The sequence below is a fragment of the Myxine glutinosa genome, chromosome 9 (assembly GCF_964187855.1).
Source record: "Myxine glutinosa chromosome 9, kmMyxGlut1.1, whole genome shotgun sequence".
Taxonomy (NCBI): domain Eukaryota; kingdom Metazoa; phylum Chordata; class Myxini; order Myxiniformes; family Myxinidae; genus Myxine; species Myxine glutinosa.
Window position 1 is genome coordinate 47,303,530 of NC_136269.1, and position 22,066 is coordinate 47,325,595.

The window sequence follows — 22,066 nt, forward strand, 5'->3', positions numbered from 1 at the left end:
GCCTTCTCCATCGCTGCTCCCACCCTCTGGAACTCACTACCTCACACCATCAGAGACTCCTCCTCACTCACCACATTCAAAACATCACTAAAGACCCACCTGTTCAACACTGCATTCAACATTCAACCCACAGCATTTAACCCCTGACTATCTCTTCTCCTTCTCCCTCCTTTTGCTTTAAATATTTCCCTATTGATTCTTGTCTTTTTGCAATTGTGGTTTTCATGTATTGTTATGCATTATGTTTTCCACTCTGTCAAAGCGCCTTTGGGCTACTTGAAAAGCGCTATACAAAATAAATGAATTATTATTATTATTATTATTATTATTATTATTATTATTATTACCATCTAGTGCTAGGTGATAATAGCGATGAGACGATAATCACACTTTAGATTTACGATCTCGATAACGATAGTGGAGATTAATTATCACGATAACTGCTGCTAATGCTGTAGAATGTAGTAAATCACACCTTGAACCCGGATATTGAGGTGTATTGACTGCATTTAGCTTCTCGCAAAAGATATGCCCGTATTAAATGCAGCTCTATGAAATAAAGGTGATATAATATGGAATGTGTCTTCTTCTTTTTGAGGATTTGATGGGGTTTCAGAGCCGCGAGGCTCTATATATGCCACACACCTAAACACGTCGAAAATGTATACTTGAGGCCTATATTGATAGCCCCGTTCCTTTAATACATTTTTTAACGGATCTGCAGAATCGAGGGTGCTTCTGACTCTGGCGGCAAAATACATCCGGCAGGTCTGACCACATGATCCCCATGTCCCAGACAGAGTGCGGAAGACAATCTGAGCTCCACATACCGCGGGCAGAGAGAGAAAACATGATCCAAATCCTCAGGAACATTACTCCGGTCACACAACCCCGTCGGGTGACACCCTATCCTATGTAGATAGTAGTTGAGGGAACAGTGTCCGAGTCTAAGCCTATATAAGGTAGACAGGTCCCTTCGAGAGAGCCGAGGAAACGCGCCAGATAATTCAACCAAAGGGTGCACCTTGTGACACCACCTCCCCTTGGTGGAGGACTCCCACTGAGACTGCCATATATTAATGATATTGTGTTTAATTAAATTCGAGAGTTCTGTCAGGCCCAGCGGGACTGGGGTTTCAAAATCAGACCTGAGAGCGTGTTTAGCAGCCTGGTCGCACACTTCATTACCACCGATGCCCACATGGGCAGGAACCCAGCACAGGTCAACTACCGCGCCCCTTCAATTAGCCGAGTTAACGAGATGAAACACCTCAAGAACCAAGTCGTCCCTGCACCCGGGCTGAAAAGACTCCAGCTCCTTCAAAGCCGAGAGGGAGTCGGAAAATATAACCGCACTAAGGGGGTTGAAGTCTATAATCTATTCCAGCGCCAAGACGATGGCAAATACATCGGCTGAAAAATACCGAAAGGTGATCAGAAAACCTATACGCCTTCACCACCTTCACATCTGAAATAGAAAAAGCTGCGGCTGTACATGCTAGATTCGGATCCTTAGAGCCATCTGTGTAGGCATGTAGCGATTGGCTCCAAGCCTTGTTAATGAATTCTACTGCCTGGTTACACGTCACAACTGGATTGTCTCTATCTGTCTTACCCAATAAGTCCAGGTGAATTCTCTGGGCTTCAAGGGTCCAGGGAGGCCAAATGTCCACTTTTTGACGAGTTGACAGGAAGGAAACCCAAACCCATATCATAAGCAGCCCTCAGACATTTAAGCTCGAAAGGGGGAGGATGAGAGAGCCTGGTACTCCCAGCAATCTGAAAACAGAACGTTACCTAAGTGACTGTCCCCCGAAGAAATGCACTTGGCCCAGAACTTTCAGTTGGCGGCTCCCCACCGAAGGGACAAGGACATCTCGCCAGCTTCAACCAGAAGAGCACTCACTGGAGTGCTTTTGAAGGCCCCGAGGCATAAGCGGCGAGCTTTAGATTGAATAGTTTCCAACTTCCTACGGTTGGTTGCGGACATATTCCAAAAGGCCTGGTTGCCATAATCTAAATGGGAACGGATGAGAGTTTTGTATAGAAGGAGGCTATCCTGATGTGCCCCCCAGGATGTGCCGGAGAGACAACGTAAAAGGTTGAGGCCTTTAGCGCACTTGGCAGTCAGCTTTTTGTCCCCCGTCGCACCGCGGAGCGAAAGGGGGACTATGGTTAACATGTGAATTCCAAGTTAGACCCTTGTCGAAAGGAACCCCTAAAAAGGACACGTTGAGCAAAGCTTTAAGGGCCTCAAATTCATTGTTACTACGATATCCTCGACCTTCCTCTTGTGTATGACCAATACAAATTTGGACTTGGAGCCAGAAATTACGAAGCCCCATTTTTGGCACATTGCTCAATCCTGTAAACCTCAGCCTGGATACGTTTTGCAGTGTAAGCAATATTCTTTCCCCGGGCCCAGATAGAAATGTCACCCACAAACAGAGGCAATGTGCCCTGAGACCCTAAAAAAAGGCAACATCATTGATCATGATGTTAAAAAGAGTGGGGCTAATGAAACTACCCTGGGGGATGCCCTTATCCATGAGGAAAACGGGGGACAGGGCTACACCAACTTGCAATCTAAAGCATCTGCCCGCCAAAAAGTCCAGGATCCACCAGTAGATTCTACCCTTGATCCCCAATTGGTGAATCTTGAACAGAAGACCTTCCCACCAGACTGTCTCATAAGCTTTGTGCATGTCAAGGAACACTTCCAACAACGACTCATAAATGTGAAAAGATTTGCTGATGTCATTGGCCAGTGTAGCTATATGGTCCGTAGAGGAGCAACCCCTCCTGAATGCACTTTGATTCCTATACAGCAAGTTGTTCTTTTCCAATAAGAAAATCAGGAGTTCGTTGACCATCTTCTCCATTAGTTTGCTGACGACAGAAATGAGCGCTATCGGACAGTATGAGGATGGATTTGTAGGATCTTTACCAGGTTTGAGAATGGGGTTTATGATGGAATGTTTCCAGGTATTGGGGAGCATACCTGAAGACCAAACACTATTGATGAGCCCCAGAAACACGTCCAGGACCCTATCTTCCATATGCTTAAACATTGAATTAGTAAGGAAATCGGAGCCAGGTGCACCATTTTTGGACTTTGAGATGGCTTGCTTGAGTTGTCGTAGTGAGACGTTCTGGTTAAGTGGGGAGCTAACCGGCTCTCGTCACCGAGAATGGCTTCATGCTGGATGGCAAAATGCTGCTTATCCTCGTTGGGCTCCGAATCCAATAGGATCTCACCCACAGGATTGGAAAACTGAACTCCCAAGGTGGCCACCTTCTTCTGGTTCGAGAAGAGAGACTTATTATTACTGACAAGTAGTGGGATGGATCTCCCTCCACCATTGTTTCCATACATGCTTTTAGCCCTTTAGTGCAGGCCCATATGTCATAACAATATTGTTTGTGTTTTTTGTTTGTTAAAATTGATTTAGCAATGGATTCTGCTTCAGAATATTATAGAGATGTAAAAAAAATAGGGTTCCATTTTTTCTTTTACGTCTAATAGGTAGTAATTCGAAGAAATCCAAGATGGCCGCCATAAAATTTGGAAAATACACTTTTGTGCATATCTTTGTATCTAGATATCATATAAACATGAATAATATGTCCTTTTATATGTTTTCAGACCCAAGGAAGCCATATCTGCCATTGTTTTTACAGAAAAATGCAAGGAAAATAAAATAGTGGACATATACCAGCCAAAGTGGGGTCGGCCGGCATGAAATCGGTTAATTAAGTTTCCACCATCTAGTTAAGGTCTGGTTTTGACTGTGTTGACGAAATGTGAATCTGAATAGTAGTATCTATCTTTGCAGGACCGACGACAGTTCAAGAGTGTCTAGAAAATTACACCTACCTTCAAGATGAGTGACTCACCACCCAGGAAGATTGAGAAGTCAGTAGATTTCGGACTTTGTTTTGTATGCCAAATGGCCATAGGGCAAACAGACTATACAACCTTTGTAACGAAACCAAAACTCTCCTCTGTCGAGAAACTGATGGCAGGTGCTGAGGAACAGTACACGTATGGTGAAACAAAGTTTGCATCATTGAATAGACGTTTGCAATATTCCTCTGCTGAAGAATTGCTCGCAAAAGGTCTCCGCTACCATAAAGCTTGTTACAAAGATGTTACCAATAAGATGCACATTGATCGAGCAAAGGCTAGGTTTGAGAAAGGAACAACATCAGGCAGTGCCGCAGAAATCCGACTGAAAAAGAGAGGACGACCAAGTTCTAGTGATCTAGGGGAAAGCACGTCAACATCCAGAAGGTGTTCCCGAGAACAGACATTTGACGCGCTCAGATGTGTCATATGCCAGGAAGACAGAGGAAGTGAACTACACAATGTGTCAACAAAGAACATGGGACTCCAGATCAGAAACATTGGCCAAGAAACAAGTAATGACAATCTGAAAGTGAGACTGAACAGTGTCATAAGTTCGCCTGACCCATTGCAAGCAATGGCTGAGGACATGAAATATCATTTACCATGTGTAGTTAAGGCCAAACGTGCTATAGTTAAGACGGAAAAACAAACAGAAACAACCAATGTTAACTTTGGTCAGGTGTTATCAGACCTTGAACTCATTGAAATTGTTGAAACTGCGTTGAATGATACTACTGAAAATGCTGTGCTGAATATGAATGAAATTCATGTAACCTATGTCAATTTACTTAAGGAGCACGACTTTCCGGTCTCAGACAACCATAGTTATAAGCCATACCTGAAACAATTGATCCTAGACAACATTGCCGATGTTCATTTCAGCCGGCCCTCAAACAAAACAAAGCCAGAGCAGATTCTTTCCACAAAGCTCAAAGACCACATGATATCAAGCACAATTACAGCAGACAGCATCAAAGACGATTTTAAAGTACTTTTGCGAGCTGCGAAAATATTGAGGAAAGACATCGCATCTTCCCCAGCATGGAAATTTAATGGAACCTTTGCTGATTACAAGCCACCCCCGATGCTCAACATCTTCTGCAAGCATGCAGTCATGGGAACAAGGAAAGTAGGAAATAGCAACAGGGAGGACTCCATTGGTGTGAGTGCATCATTGTTGGCGCAGCACTTTGTCGGTGCTTATAAATCTGACCGACAGGTATCGTACGAACCAAGAAGCGAGGATGGATCATTCAAACAACGATTTGAAACTCCATTGAGTGTGGGCTTAGCTCTCGACATACACAAAAACACACGATCCAAGGCGCTTGTAGAGAAACTTGCACATCTGGACCTCGCCATCTCCTACAAAAAGGTCATGGAGATTGAGACCAGCATTGCCAACTCCGTACTGAAGCAAATGGAGTCCACCGGAGGCATCTGTCTACCACCATGGTTGGTTCAGGACACGTTCGTCTGGTTTGCCATGGACAACATCGATTTTCTAGAGTCAACTCCTTGCGGGATGAATACCCTTCATGGTACAGCAATTGCGATCTACCAGCCTGTATCACCGGAGAAATCACCCATGATACCACCAATTGAACTTGACCGGTCATCAAAAGCTCAAACGATACATGATGCAGTTGGCTGTAAAACGTTGACCTGCAAGAAGCCAGCACCCGAGAAGAGAAAGAGCGACTGCAAGCTGCTCACATCAAAACCCGAGACAGACAAGAACAAGAAAACCGATATGACCTGGATGATTGGATGCCTGAACTTCGAGGAAGAAGGAGACGTTGACGTCAAACTCACAGCTCCGGGGACGTGGGGAGCCTTCAATTCCTTGCTATCTTCGTCCAGTGAGAAGACCAATGTTGCTCTCGTTCCTCCGTTGATAAGGTCGCCTCCTACAGACTATGATACACTGTACACTGGTCTGATGAGAGCTCACAACATCACAACTCATGTTATGGGGAGTGAGGCAATCACAGTCATGACTCTCGATTTGCAGCTATACGACCTGGCGATGAAGCTGTGGGTGGAACGCGAGGACATCAGGAAGCAATTCCTCTTCCGACCTGGTGAGCTACATGTTGTGTTTTGGGCCTTAGCTGCATTAGGAAAATACGTGGAAGGGAGTGGAATTGATCAGGCATGGGTCGAGGCTGGACTTTTCTCGCCAACCACAGTGAGCCAAATACTAAATGGGAGGCACTTGTATCGAGCTCTGGAGGCACACATGGTAACACTGATCGCTTTGTACAACCTGTACTTCCAGAGATTCCTGGCAATGGAACCTGAAGAAAGGGCCTATCTGAACGAGTCATCTGTTCGTCTGGGCGAGGCATATCAGAGAGACATCAGCGGGAGCATGGAGCCAGAGAAGAATCTATGCGACATTCTCAAAAAAACATTGGCCATGATGGAGTCCAGAGATATGACCAAAAAACTGGAACAATTTGAGGTCAGCACAAACAAGATACAGCGCTTCATCCTGAACTACATGAAACAGTTTGAGACTATCCTTCTGTTCATTAGAAGTACAAGACAACGTGATCTGCTGCTGCATATGGAGAGCATCGAGTCTCTCACGAAGTACTTCTTCGCTCACGATCATCTAAACTATGCTCGGTTGCTCCCTCTCTACATTTCAACAATGCAGGAGACTGAAAAGCAGCACCCAGAACTGTGGAGGGAATTCATGAAAGGGAACTTCTGTGTGACAAAAGGATTGGCAGGCTTCACATCAATAGCCCCAGACCATGGCATTGAGCAAGAAAACCATACACTGAAGGTGATTGGAGGAATCGTAGGGATAACTCAAAATGAGAAGGCGCTTGACAAGTTCTTCCTCATTGCACCTGAGCTGTCAAAGTCACTGCACGAGTTTGCGGAGGGATATGGTCTTGGTGAAAACCAGAGCAGAAAACAACACCACGAAATCACGGGGGGAAAGCTTTCCCGGGTGATGAGCCATGCCTCCAAGCTTTCTAGGGTGTTCCGTGAACATGGCGATCCATTTATGGAAGAGGAAGTAGACGAGGTCTACAACCTGCTCACCAAAGAAGTCATGAATGAAAAAGTGTCCAGCGACATCTTAGAGCGCGACGAGATCGGACAACAGATGTTCCAGCAATTTGCCACAGATCGTTTAGCTGAGGGAAAACTTTCTGTGTGGGACAAAATGACGAAAAGAAAACTTCGAACATTCAAGAGTTCGAATGCCACAACAGAAGTGAGATCGGGCGACAAGCTGATCAAAGTCAAAGAAGAGCGAGGATTGTTGCAGAGGTTCATCGTTATCTCACGGAGCCGACCAGAGCTCGACCTGAAAGAATGTATTGGCACCTATGAATTTGGCATCGTTCCACGTTCTTTATTTGCATCTGATGGATCCCTCTTGTTGGCATACGACAAGGCAAAAATCCTTCGTCAACTTGAGCATCTGGCTGAGCCTGAAGAGCAGGATGTACATGATCCACCAGGAGAACCTATTTCGACAGAAATCAATGAGCATCAAGACGCGGGAATTGCCGCTTTGAATGATGCAGCAGCACACGCTGGGGAAGAAACTAATGACCCATCAACTGACTATGAAATCTCAAGCCAAAATTTGCAGGAACCCTCTCAGATCAGCCAAAACCCAGACACAACCACAAGATCAGGAGTGATCAATGAAAACGAGACTACTTCTCGCCATAGAGTGATAATCATTGATGGCATGGCTCTTGTTAACGGGATCTCCAAAACAGAACAAATGATTACATGCAGTGACTTTGCTCAATCGTTCATTGAACGCCTCGAAAATATTGCCGTGCATTATGATGACGTGAGGTTGGTATTCGACCGATACATCGATAACTCACTGAAAGACAAAATGCGCCTAAAGAGGACAAAGGGGAAATCAACATACTATCACGTCAGGGATAGTACATTGATCCAGAAGATTTCACTCAAAGATTTCCTTTCCAATGTGAAGACCAAGGCAGAGCTTACAGAGTACTTGGCTGTGAAGTGTCTATCTTACAGCAAGGCTCATCCAAACAAGTTGAAGAAGTTCATGGTGACATCAGGAACTAAGACCACGGGCAACACTGAAGTTCCAGACAGTCTACTCACGCACAGCCAAGAAGAGGCCGATACACTCTTAATTCTGCATGCTCTCACAGTCGACAAAGATGCAGAAGTTATCATTGATTCGCCAGATACCGATATCTTCCTCCTACTGATTCAGAGATTTCACGATCTACCACCTGCTACGAGGTTTCTCACTGGGAAAGTTGAGGAGGAGCATTGCAGTCCAACCTATTCATGGCATGCTAGGAGAGAAACGTGCGTCTGCAATACTTGGATTCCACGCATTCACGGGAAGTGACATGTCTGGAAGGTTCGCTGGCAGGAGCAAGGACTGGTGCTTTAAGGTCTTCATGACATGTGACAACAAGATATGGGAGGCTCTGGAGTCTTTGGGACAAACTGATCCGTCACCAGAAGTGTGTTCCCAGCTGGAACGCTTCGTCTGTCTGCTGTACAAGTCTAAAGTTCACACGAAAGTAAACGAGCTTCGCTGGTTCTTATTCTCCAACCGTGCTGCTGAGGGAGAGAGTCTTCCACCTACCACTGGTTCGCTAAAGTTACACGTTCAGCGAGCACATTATATCGCAATGATATGGAGAAAGGCAGCAGAAAGCCATCCGTCCCTTCCATCACCTGTCGAGTATGGTTGGCAGTTACTTTCGGATGATGGGGTTTATGCCCCAAGTCGATGCCTGAATCCTCCAGCCCCAGAAGCAATAATGAATCTCGTGAACTGTGGGTGCAAGAAAGGGTGTATGGGAAGATGTAGCTGTCGCAATAACAATATTCCTTGTACTGAAGTTTGTGGGTGTGTGGGTTACAGTTGTAACAACAAAGCAAACATCAATGAACCGCGTGTGATAGATATGGATGAGGATGAATGAGGCATTCGTTTATGTGATCGTTTATGTTCATTCATCGTTTATGTTTAGGTGTGTGTGTATGTGTGTGCGTGTGTGTGTGTGTGTGTGTGCGTGTGCGTGTGTGTGTATTCAAAATAAATGTTATCAGTGAAGATTGTTTATTGAATCGATTCTAATTGGGAAATTATACGATCCGATTTCACGACGGCCGTCTCCATTTTGGCTGGTATATTGCCCACTATTTTAATTTCCTTGCATTTTTCTGTAAAAACAATGGCAGATATGGCTTCCTTGGGTCTGAAAACATATAAAAGGACATATTATTCATGTTTATATGATATCTAGATACAAAGATATGCACAAAAGTGTATTTTCCAAATTTTATGGCGGCCATCTTGGATTTCTTCGAATTACTACCTATTAGACGTAAAAGAAAAAATGGAACCCTATTTTTTTTACATCTCTATAATATTCTGAAGCAGAATCCATTGCTAAATCAATTTTAACAAACAAAAAACACGAAATTACTAATCGCCCTAGACTACTTCCCTAGACAGCGCAGAGAGAGAGATCCGGATTGATGGATGCGCAGAAAGACCACCAAGAATCTGTCTTGGTGAGTTTAATTACTGGATGGGCTTGAACTCTTCTCCTTTTGAACTCGATGGCATAATCGGGCAGCAGAGATTTCCTAACCCTTTTGAAGGCGACCCTCCTGGCTCGAATTGCCCGCTTACATTCCTCATTCCACCAGGGGACTTTGATTTTCTGACCAACCGCACTTTTGCAAATTGAGATAGACTCCTGAGCACTGCGATATACGGCATTGACCAAGATACTATTGAAGGTGTCAATATTCTCGTGAGCAAGATCAGCTTTGACTACCTCGGAGCAACACCTAGAAAAATTTGCCCAATTTGCCTTGGAAAGATTCCATGAGGGGGTCTATCCATATCGTCTTGTTCCCTTTCCGATTTGAGTTGGGTGACCACCAGTAGGTGGTCACTACCCAAGCCGTCTGAGATAACCCACCATTCACACCCAGCTGCTAGAGAAGCAAAGACAAAAGTGAGATCGAGGGGAGAGGACAACCCAGAGGATGGGTTAACAAAAGTCCCACAACCATCATTTAAAATCACCAAGTCATGCTCATTAATTATATTCTCAATACAACCCCCATTGCTGTCCGTACGTTTGGAAGGGTATTGTGACTGTTGAAATTCCCGCACCAGAGGGTTGACCCCTCACACCTGTGTAAAACCTCCTGTAGAGCATGTGCGTTCAATGGTTGGCACGGGTTGTAGAAGTTGACCACGGTAATGGTCTCCCTCGCGCTGGGAATTACGACCACATTGAAATCCAATTCAACATGGCAGTCAATTACCCTGTGAGAAATACCAAACCTAACAAACATCCCGCATCCACCTCCGATCCCACTAAGTCTATCCTTGCGGATGAAAGTATAACCAGGAATCCTAAATTGGATTTGACCTCTTAACCAGGTCTCTTGGACACATATGATGTCAAGTTTTACAGAGATCACTTAGGAATTTGATAAACTCAGGTCCATGAGCCATAGACTTTTTGCATTCCATTGGATTACTTTAATTATTCTGCTGGAGAGGGATCATAGGATGGCCTAGGGATCGACCCACTTCTCCTGTGGCCCAACAAATGATGAATCTGATTTGAGATGAATTCCTCCCACCTCAAGTGTTTGGAAGCTGCTATAGAGACAGCATGGATTTTCTCAGTTCTACTTGTGACAAAGGCTGTGCAGTTAGTAGCTTCAGAAATAAAGGCAATGAACGCCGATTTCGACATGTTCAAGTCCGCATCAGTGCAGCAGCAGCTCCTTTCTGTTTGGCACTCGACATGTTTAGTCTCAGTTTGGATTCTGACCGATATGGTAGGAGGTTTAACCAAACCCAGAGGAATGTGATTGTGAATACCCTCACGTGAAGTAGATTTTGTCTTGGCCACTTTCGAGACTGCCTCAGCATAGGACACTTTCTCTTGGATCTTAACCTGTTGTATTTGGGTGGATCTCTGTAATGACGGGCATCCCCTAAAGGCTGTGCTGTGCTCACCGCCACAGTTGCCACTTAACAACCTTTTGCCGGAGCAAAGGCTATGCTCGTGCTCACCATTGCATTCACGACAGTGTAGTTTACCTCTAGAAGCAGGGGCTGTATGACCGTATTTCTGGCACTTGTAGCATTTTAAGGGAGCCGGAATGTAGACGCGCACTGAGAAAGCCGAATAACCCAAAATATATTTCGACCAGATGTAAGGGGAGCTAAAGAACAGAACCACCGAGGTGGTGTCAACCTTAACAGCCTCCCTGACCGTGGTGAGACGCCGAGCGTCGACAACTCAAAGTAGCTAATAATTTCGTCAATTTCAGTGGACGGATCTACCCCATAGATTACACCATGGCTCTCCCTCATATACCTTGGGATTTGACACAAAACCTGATCCTCGCCAAAGTGAGATGCTCTCAACAACTCGTTCCGCTGAGCAGCCGATTTGCATTCAATTAATAGATCACCAGATCTCAACTTTTTAACACTTGAAACATCGCCGAATTCATTTTTGATAAGTCCCGCCAACTTAATGGGGTTATTAGGACCCAGCGGTTTGGGCCCATCGGAAGACGATACTATAACCAAAATTTTGTCTTGAGAATCTTCAGGGGAAGATGGGAGCCTTACGCTTCGCTCCTGAGGGAGGAACTGCCTCATCAGAGGCCGCTCGCCGCATTCTCCCTGTCCTCTGAGATCGATCAACCGACTGAAACGGCTAGTCATCATCCTCAACGGACAAACTCATCATCTACCCCCACATGACACCCCAATTAGATAAGATGACTAATAAGCAAGGGATCACGGAAAGTCAGACCCGACAGGATACACGACACCGCCCAGCCGCACCATCCACCGTCTGTCCGTCCCCCACCTATGGAATGTGTAATTGATTATCTAAGACTCTGTGTAATTGTGTTGTTGTGTAATTTTGTAATTGTGTAATTGTGTAAGGAATGTGTAATTCTCTAAGATGTCATTTAAATGGAATATCGTTAGGCAATAAATATCCAAACAAACAACAACTACTCAAGGCGCCGGTGCATCTGGTGTCGAATTCGGCGATCCGTTTGAGTTTGCTTTGTCTGTGTGCAAAGTTAAGCACTCAAGACATCATGTCAAAGATCAAGAAGGTGAGCGTACCGTGTGCAGAGTTTGGGTACTGAGGACAAGGACAAGTAGGTCATCCCGTTCTTCTCTCCTTTCACCATTCTCGTAGGACCAAACGGAGCGGGAAACACGGTGTGCCGTGTGCTTCATTTATTTATTCGTTTTTCACATTTTTGTAACATGGGATTGCTTGGCATTTATTATTCGCTCAGTTCCACATCAAAGACGTTATTTTAAATGTATGACGATAGTCATATATGACTTTCTCCACAAATGCCCCAATTGGCAAGCAGCTTGCATGTTGTGTTCCGATAGCAAGCAGCTTGCTATTGCTTGCCAAGCCAGTTGCAACAGAATTTTGAAACAAAGAGTACAAACACGTGTAACTCAATGGCTATACAGTTTGTTCCTATGTGGATAGTTATTGTATGCTACATTGTTCTCAAGGCGTTCATGACATTATTTATATTATTGTGATGAGGTCCATTATCGTGATATAGGTTTTCCCATTATCGCCCAGGCCTAATGCAATCACAAAATTTTTTTACCCAATTTCCACAGACACCAAAATTATTTTGATGTGATAATATTTATTTTTAAGCAATAAGCAAAGAACTGAACGTGTTTTTTAATATGAATAAATTTTGAGATGTTACAGGTTAGAAAGCAAGCCCGTGAGTTACCACCCCTAAAATCACAATTCATGACGTCATCTACGTGATGTAATCAAAGGCAAGGTTGTCTCAGCACGCCAAGGATAATGGCCACACACTCGCTTCAGACTCATCAGAAAGTGAATTTGACAAATATTTTTTCTGATCAAGAATCCTCCGATAGTCAAAATCATTATAAAAACTACCCACAGCAAAATTCTCCTCGAGATGATGTAGCAGGTCATGTTGGTAATCAAATTGCCATTTTTGGGGGGGAGAGGGGGGCAATCGAGCATAAAAGACGCCAAAATATTTAAAAAATCCTTCCAAGATGTATGTTCAAAAAATAGCAAAATTAAGTGTTAAGTGAAGCCATATCCATTAATTAAACCAAATATTATTTTCTGTATCTGTGGACCTTAAAGTTCCATCAACAAGAAAAATAAATTATGCCAGAGCTGCCGGGTTATAACAAAAAATACATTATCATACATAATCACAGAGGAAACTCTTAGACCTGTACCATTAATGAGGATCTCAGAAAAACAATTATGAGAAGATGCTGATTGCATCACAAAATGAAAACGGCACTCGGTAGAGCACATACCTCCGCCAGGCTGAACAGTTTACGTACACACACACACACACACACGGCAAGCTGCAATCTCAGATATCAAGGAAAGGTATAGATTAATCAGAAATGAAGGGATTTTCATGGATTAGGCATAAAGGCAATATAATAGTGAAAGAAAGGCAACACGATAGTGAAGGAAAAGCTTCGATTTCAACTGCAAAAAAATAAAAACGAAAAATGCAAAAGACTCACTTTGGCAAATTGTCACATGCAAGTGATCCCTCAGAGATTTGTGTGATAATGAACATTGTTTTTTTTGTTTGTTTAATCCTACTTATCCAAAATAACTTTCAACAGTTACAATTTCATTCTGGCAATTGTTCATGAGAAACCTCAGATCTACACTTAAACTTACTGTTGTATATATTTGAGAAACGAAAGATTTACAAATACTGCACATGAAGCGCTTTCCATCTGCCGTGCTAGCTTTGCATTACGACCCATACATTTGCATATCCCTGCCAGCGCTGCAGCTATTCATTATTAACAATCCACCTTATGCAAATTTGCCACCTATGAGGCAAACCCAGACATCAGTGTGGTGAATTAGTGCTGGGACACAGTGCGACACTGATCCCACTGCCCGTAACCTTATTCTGCTAATGGAATGTCGCTAAAAGCACACAGGTTGTCCACGATCTCTGCTGCACAATATGCAATGGGGCCAAACCACATAATTAAGCAAAATGAAACAATTACAAAATTTCACGGCTGTACACAAATGAAGTTGCATCCTAGCACCCACGAAGTATGGGTTGAACTCGGTGGAGAGACGGTTGCAAAATCATTCCCATAGCAGAGGAAGAAGCATTGCTGGTTCTCTTCATTAAGTGCACTCCATATGCATATATTGCAAACATACGAGGATAGAGGTTTACTGACAGTTGCAAACCCTACCTGATCCAGATTTATTTCAACAGTGCATAAGAGTTTTCCTGCTCATACCCATGCAGTAGCACTTGCACAATTGCTGCTCCATATGACCCAGTAAAGGCAGCACAGATAAGCCTCTCGGGCTTTGGCAGAAATATTAATATTGCTGCCAGTAATTAGTGTAAAATCACGTCGGCAGAGAGAGGTGGGAGTTACAGCAGTGGTGGAAGGGGGAGAGGGGACCCAAGGAACGAGTGTTGATGGCAGACAGGCTGGCACCGTGCCAACCAATGATGGTCGCGGTTCTGGGATGAGAATGGAGGGAGGGCAAAGCAGTTTTTTCTCTTGCTGCGGAGCGCGTAAGGGAGGGGAGGTTCGGAGGTAGCGTCATGAATACTGCGGAAAATAAAGCGAAAGGAGAGCGAAGGCTTTGGAGCAGACAGTCTGTGGACTTCGTTGTGGCATGATCATTGGCAGAGATATGGAAATGCGGAGCTGACTGGTTTCAACATCAAGCAAGGACAAATGGTGGCAGTGTCCGAATAGAGTGGAGGAGAGAAAAAAAAACAATATCTTTTAATCGTCCCTGGAGTTTCAAGAAGACAATCAGTGGATTATAATTTGCCAGTGGATTAAGAGATGTGCTGGTCTTGCGAGTCTGTTCACCCACAACGAATACAAAGTCTATCTGCCGGGTGGCACACGGGCTTTACAGGTTGGCACAGAAAAGCCGCAATGGACAAGCTGACAAGCATCACAGCTGCTTTGAGACAAGCGGAAAGTACCAAGGGCTGCAGAGAGCTACCGAGAACCAGCACCATGGCGGTGGGTGGCAACAGCAACGAACACTGGGCAGCAAGTCTCGGGATCACAATGCATTGATAATTAGTCAACAATTTTCCAGCCAAGGTGGTGGCATAATTCGACTTTAGAACCTTCTACTTTGAGAAGTGAATGCCCACCACTACCTTTGAAAAATGTGTTGACCACTCTACAAAAAAAAGAAACATACGAGAGGTGTATCCAAGACAGAGCAAAGCTGCAAGATGTGGTCCACAAGAACCAACAATATGAGATGGGGGATGAGTAAAAATCGAATTCTTTTTAAAGATTTGGATTTCTCCGAGCTGCATTTGGAATGTCCAGAAAAAGAAAGGCCCGAAATAACGAAGAGGAGATGCAAAAAAGAGACTGCAAAGGTGGCACAGTATTATTAACAACAATGCACACAGGACTGGCACTGTGGGCGACAAAGAAGGATGGCAAGGACAAGAGTGAATGGCAACTGCGGCAGGGAAAAAGAACAAAGCAGGACTTACGACGACATGGCAAAAGGTGCGGCAGTCCCAAATCCCAGCAGATCCTGTGGAGGTGCAGTCCTCAGGAGTATCTTCTTGTACTGAGGAAGCAGAAAAGGATCCTGCAACGGGAAGCAAGGCTCACACAAGGCGCCTAGCAGGAATGAGAGAGGGAAAGAGGGTGGACAGAAGAAAAGCAGCGAGCACATCTGTTAAATGCGCTGCGGATTTTTTTTTGCAATGCAATAAGTATTGACGAGCACATTATCAACTCCAGGGGACTGATCAATACGGCGCACCCAATCAGGCCCGGCCAGAGCCAGGGCTGCTCGGATGGATATAAATGGCTTTTCAATATCGATGCAACGAAAAGGAGTGTAAAGCTCAGAGAAGCGCCGCCCGCCTTCTTGGCACAACCACCCGTACCAATTAAGGATTTGCACCTTTTCCCAGTGATGCTTCGAATGCTCATGCAACATTCGAATCTTAAATGTGGAAGCATCTCTAATGGTTCTTTGTGCCGATTCAAGACTTTGGAGCCACTCAAAAGTGCCACCTCCATGAACTGATGGCAGAGCGAGCCCTGCGCAACATGGGCAAAAAGAAAGCCCCATTAATGATGGACATATACAAGGCAGCCGTGGATGGGGGCACAGCTCAAATAAAAAGTGGATGGATATATAGCAGCCATGTTCATGTGCATTACAGCTATTACAAAATCAATACGCTCTGGAAAAAATAATTCTGCATTGGGTTCCGCAGAGGAATTACAATGTTTGGCTTAATGCTGCTGACTGAGTGCACTGTGTGGAGTGGGCCTGCCAGTACGTGGACGGTGAAGCACAGAAGCCTGGACAGGATTCATTCCCTGCGCCTTTATTTTGCTGCTGCACTCTTTACATTTCCAAATCTCGGCTCTGTAAAGTTCCCACTACATGATGAGACAATTTGCACCCTGTGATCCCCATCACAGGCTAGACAGGATGCCCTACCATCCAGCATGTTAATCCTGGCCAGGCAGCTCGGGCCAAATTAATTAATGGAATTCCATCACACAAGTTCAATGGTAAAGCTTTGTGAGGACACTCAAGACTTCTGGAATACTGGCAAGAATTAAAATACTTATACTTTGAGGTCATTTTAAAGAGCGCCATTTTGTGTATTGTAAACAGTGATGCTTTATCTTACATTGGAAATGAAAATGTGTATGCAATTAAGCTATCTTTTGAAATACAAGCTTAACTTAATTTATATCGTTGAACAATTGATGCAAAATTCAAATTTAAAAGCTGTATTTTGTGCACCTTTCAATTTCAAGGTACTTTCAAAAAGTGTATTCTTGTCAGGAAATATGTCCAGACATACTGTATATGTCGTTTTACATCGCTAAACAATCAAAATTATTTTTGATAGGCAAAGCACAAGTCATATTTTCCAACTGACAAGCATAATCTAATCATAATATATGGGTTTTTTTTGTCTGAAACAAGCTGATGCATTTCGGTAATCGCAAGGTAAGACGATCATGTGCAGAATGCAAATGACAAACGTATCTAATTACCTTAATTGACTCTTGCAAGGGATGTACGACAAAGAAATAACGACAAAGAAGCGACAAAGAAATAGATAATCATCAGTCATGTGAGACTTCCATCGATCACGTTATGATATTTGCACTGGAGCTTGTTGTGACTTGCTGTGCAATTATTTGTGTGCCTGCGCAGAGTTTTGTACAGTTGGCAATAATTCATCAGGTGTGGGGTGAAAGCTGCAAGTTCAATCAACGGCTGCTGGCTACGGCGAGGATGCCAGCCTTGGGGTTTGCAATGCAAAACAGCTGCTCATGGGCAGACTTAATTAGCGGCGAGCTGGAAATGAAGTCAGCATAAGGATAAGGGGAGGAAGGGTAGGCGGCGGGGGCATAATGACATTCACGCTGCAGGCTTTGGGAAAATGAGTGCCCACACGACAGGCAGATGTCGCTGTGCCCTTTGTGCCAATGCATTCTCTATTAATCACGTGTAAATCAAGGAGACATGCTGTGATGTCATAGTATGCAACATGCATGTCCACCTCACTAAAACCTAGCTGAAAGGTTTTGTTTGCCAATCTGAATTATTATTTTTTATGTTACTCCACCAAATCACGCTTAAAATGCGAAATATCCAAGGAAACTCTTGAAAGTTTCAATCATGATGAAAAAATTGCTTAGCGAGTCACTTTAACGGCACAGGCTCCAACTGAAGGCTCGGAGTCCTTTATGTATCTTTTAAAGGTTAAGTGCTGAGTTTAAATCCTTTGATATGACCTTGCTGCATTGTTGTGTCCTCACACGATGTTAACAAAATGTTGAGATTTCTGGAGGCCAGTGAGTCTACTGGGATGATGAAGTGGCCAGGGACATAAGGCCCCATTCACAAAGGTAGTAAAAAGGAAAGACTCCAAGATAAACGTTGAAAGAGACTCATACAATCAAAAGGAGGGAAAAAAGGGCAAATTCCTTTTTGCAATAACAAAAAGCAACCCAGCCAAAATAAAGGTTTGCACCATGCAAACCTGTTACCTCTTTTCATCTGATGGGTGAGCGACAGCAATGAAAATTGTGCATTAAAATGTTATTTCTCAAAGTTGATGTTATATTGTCTTAATGCTTCTGCCATTTGTGATACTTTTTGCAATCCAAAATGAATATATAGTGAGCCTGTATATCTAATATATATATATATATATATATATATATATATATATATACACACACACGTTTTGCCGTTGTGATGTGTCTATAAATCAATGCACAAATTAGCAGTCCACGATGTTGAACGACAACATATTTGGCTGTCTGGAGCATTCATTTTGTTTGGCAGGAGTAGCCTCATAATATACCTAGGTCTACTATACCTATCAGTAAATGTACCATGTACTCCTTGTGGTAAGCTGTCCACAGCTGCCCAGAATGGTACCAGCACCTGCCCCTTTGGAGGAACATTGGTTCTGTTGCAAGTTCTTGGGGCAGGCTGCTGGATGGAGGGGTTGGGGGTTTGTGGGTACGTTTTTGCCTTATGGGTTGTGTTCCTGGTCCTGCAGTGCCTGCTAGAGGGTACCTTTGGGGTCAGTCTTCCCACAGGCTTGCTGCCAGAAAGATAGAGGCCTGAATCCGGGTGTGACACTGTGGGAGGCTGCCTGATCATGGGTCCCTTTTCAGTTCACAAATGGAACGCCATCAAGCACAGGATTTTGGGAGGCCCTTCTGAGGCCACCAGTTTGCACTCTTGGTGCCATTTGGAACGCTCCTCGTTTGTCTGCAGAGTTCCCTGAAGTCCCCTCGCCCCCTATTTGCTTTACTGCAGGCCAATAATATTCGGAACCCCATCCTGATTATATTTTCCCAACTTCTTTCTTTGCTTTTTCGTACAGGGGCCCCCCTCTTGGTTTTTGGATTTGACCCTTCCCCTGTGATGTTAATTTAAAATAAAAACTTATTGTTGTGTTGCAGCCACTTGAGGATTCAGTCATTAAAGCACCGAATTTAATATGGCTAACCATGGTTGATTTTCACCTTGTGTAATTGGATGAAGTAAATTAAACAACTTTATTTAGACTGCTGCAATCGCAAACTCAAATAAGCATGGCACATGGGACTTGGAGAAGCACAAAAGGGTTGTTGGGTACAATTTTTTTTTACATCGTTTTTTTGTAAGGAAATATTTATTATTTCATCGCCTACGTGTTTGGCTTTCCCCCCCCACCTCCCCAAGACCAAACTGTTTGGCGCAAAGTAATACAAAGTGCTTACCTCCAAAGTTTAACATCTTCGTCAAAATTCCTTTTGCCAAGTAGACGTCTTTTCAGGGCATGACATTCCCAACTGTTGAAACAGGCAAAACAGAATCTTGAAAACATCAGTGTGTATACGACCATGCTCAAAGTGAAATTGCACTGGTTGTTGAAAACATTACCAACTGGAACAGCATTCGGTAGAGCGCACACCACTGCCAGGCTGAACAGTTTACATTTTGCATCCCACTGATAGGCCGGATCAGGAAACAGACCTGAACCAGAATCGAATTGGCTTGGTCATGTCACCTAACCAACTCATCCACCTAGTTTTATCACAACTCATCCACAACTTTTTGAAATATCATGCTATATATTGTTTTTGACCCAATCTCTCAAAGATGACAAATCACTTAAAACACTCATTTTTGGATCTGGATTCGGATCTTCACTAAAATCGAATCAATGCGTCCTTGTCACACACCCAACCGCCAACCTGTCCACCAAGTTTCATCCTAATCCATCCACAAATTTGAGATATCCTGTTCACAGTTAGATAAACAGAGAGAGACAGACAGACATACATATAGACAGCCAAGGGTGAAAAAATAACCTCCGACCACCTTTAGTGGTTGAGGTTTAAAAAAAAAACACCCTCAGAAGTTTACAATTATTAATCTACCATGTTGAACACCATTGTTCATAATCTTATCCCATTTTTCAGCAACAAAAAAGAAGATCAAATTACAAAACATCATGTTATTTTGGACAACTAAATGGAGCTACGGGAAACAAATTAGAACTAGAACAAATTAGAATAGGTAGAAGGTCTTCAAATATCTGACAAAAGAAACAAACCATGGGGTTTTCTGTTCCATTCTTTTATAATCTATTCTTACACTTTGGATGACTACAAGAAAAACAAACAAAAGAAAAACAATACATTTTTATTTTCATCATCATGTGCAGGCTAGTGAGGCCCAATTGTTGAAAGCATGCACCTCTTCAATACTGCCGTTTACAGCCAGAAATTAAATAAAGAGAAATAATAAACTCGCCGTTGTTAACAATCACCCTTGCTGGCATTTTAACAACAAACGGTGAGAAAGCCTGCACTCCCATGTCATGGGTGGCTGCCATTCACAGAGCCAACATTCTCAGATTGCAGCCAGTCGAGACTGCAACTCAACCGTGCCCGTCAGAAGGGAGCAGAAGGCACAGATGCGGTCTTTTCGAGACATGCCACATTGCCCCGGAGCGCAATGGTGGGACACCGACGTGGTTTGGGCCATTCAACATGATCTTAGTGAGGCTCGTGAGGCTAGTGACAGGGTCCACTTTATAAACAACCAGAGAGAACAAACTTTTCAAAAGATTTGGCACACAGAAACAGACTGCCAAATAGTATATCTGCTCAAAGCAAAACTTCCAAAAAGGTAATTTCGTTCAATGAAAGGATTGATTAAATGCTTGCTGTAACAAAGTGCAAAAGCAGACAAATTTGTGACTTGTTCGAAGGAGAAACGAAATATGTAATGAGGGCATTTTTAAAAAAAGAGAAAAAAAAAACAGCATGCGTGGTATCAATTGGTTCAGAACAAACTTCAATCCTTCACATTCTCTTCCCCATATACTGTATCAGCATTCTCCACAAACTAGTACAAGACAAACTTGCACTTGAAACCCAGACAAATGCATGATCAATCATGGTTCAAGAAGAAAAAAAAGTAATCCGCTCTGTGAATATTTTATAGCTGGCCAAATTAACACTTACAGCACACAGAATTCTTATAAAGCCTATCTATACGATAAAGGTTGTAAACAGGTATCATTTCTTCACATCTATAGAAAAGCAATGCCAGGTAATTAGCCACTGCTCTGCTCACCACATGCCACCCCCCACCACCCAAATAATTAAGCAAGCAAGTACAGCTTTCCTTCCCCCAGTACTAGGACAACGGGATAGCCCTGCCAACTTTGGTATCACAACCACCCATCTGCTTCTTAGCTCCACTCTATCAGTGACGCACCATGCTTATCGCCACCACCTTCCATGATCTGACACCCTATTGGTTTGCCTTTCCATCCACTGCAGAAATGGAGTTCTCTTTTTCTTGATCTGTACAAACACATTTCCTGCAATTGATGTGTGCTTCTCTATATGTTCCGCTTCATCATATCTTCTGTGCACCTTTACAGTATCAATATCAGTTAAGCAACCAATGGTCGTCCGTGCTAATGACCAGCTTATCCTAGTAATAAAGAATACATTCCAAGTTCTGGATACAAAGTTAGACAACCTGACAATTTCTAATTCAACCAAACAAGGGGTGTCTGTAAGGCATGAAAATAGTCCACATTCATTCATTAAACAAACTCTCCGAGGATTTTGCTGCATCTGATGAAAAAGCAGCCTATATACTGTCGTGTAGCTGGCTCAGTTAACACCGAGAGTACGCCACGGATGGATAAGCGAGCTTAACGAGGCATTTCCCAATTGATGGCGGATCATACGCGAGACAGAATGAACAATGCCGCTTACCTTCACGGTCCGATGTCTTCGACCTGAAAAATCAATAAATAAAACCAAAAAAAGGGATGTAAAATATACAGCAGGAATATTTATTACAGACCAGATAACAAGAAACGCGGCGGAAGAACTAAGACCTAGGTTGGGATCCCACTCACAGACTTCAGATACAAAACAAGGGGAGAATGAATAAATAAACGTTTTGTCGCGTTGTGGAATGCAAGCTTATCTGTCTCTGGATGTGTAGCGCCCGTCAG

At 43.5% G+C, this 22,066-nt stretch overlaps 1 long non-coding RNA gene across 1 annotated transcript in view; it reads right to left on the reverse strand.

Annotated features, from left to right (window-relative positions):
• LOC144893612 (uncharacterized) overlaps nucleotides 1-16,081 on the reverse strand; it is a 114,746-nt gene extending 98,665 nt beyond the window's left edge. The window contains exons 1-2 of the long non-coding RNA XR_013624527.1: nucleotides 15,949-16,081; nucleotides 15,527-15,659 (exon numbers count right to left, since the gene is read on the reverse strand). This is a non-coding gene — a long non-coding RNA (uncharacterized LOC144893612). The remainder of the gene's footprint in view (nucleotides 1-15,526; nucleotides 15,660-15,948) is intronic.
• Between the last annotated feature and the right edge of the window lie 5,985 nt (nucleotides 16,082-22,066).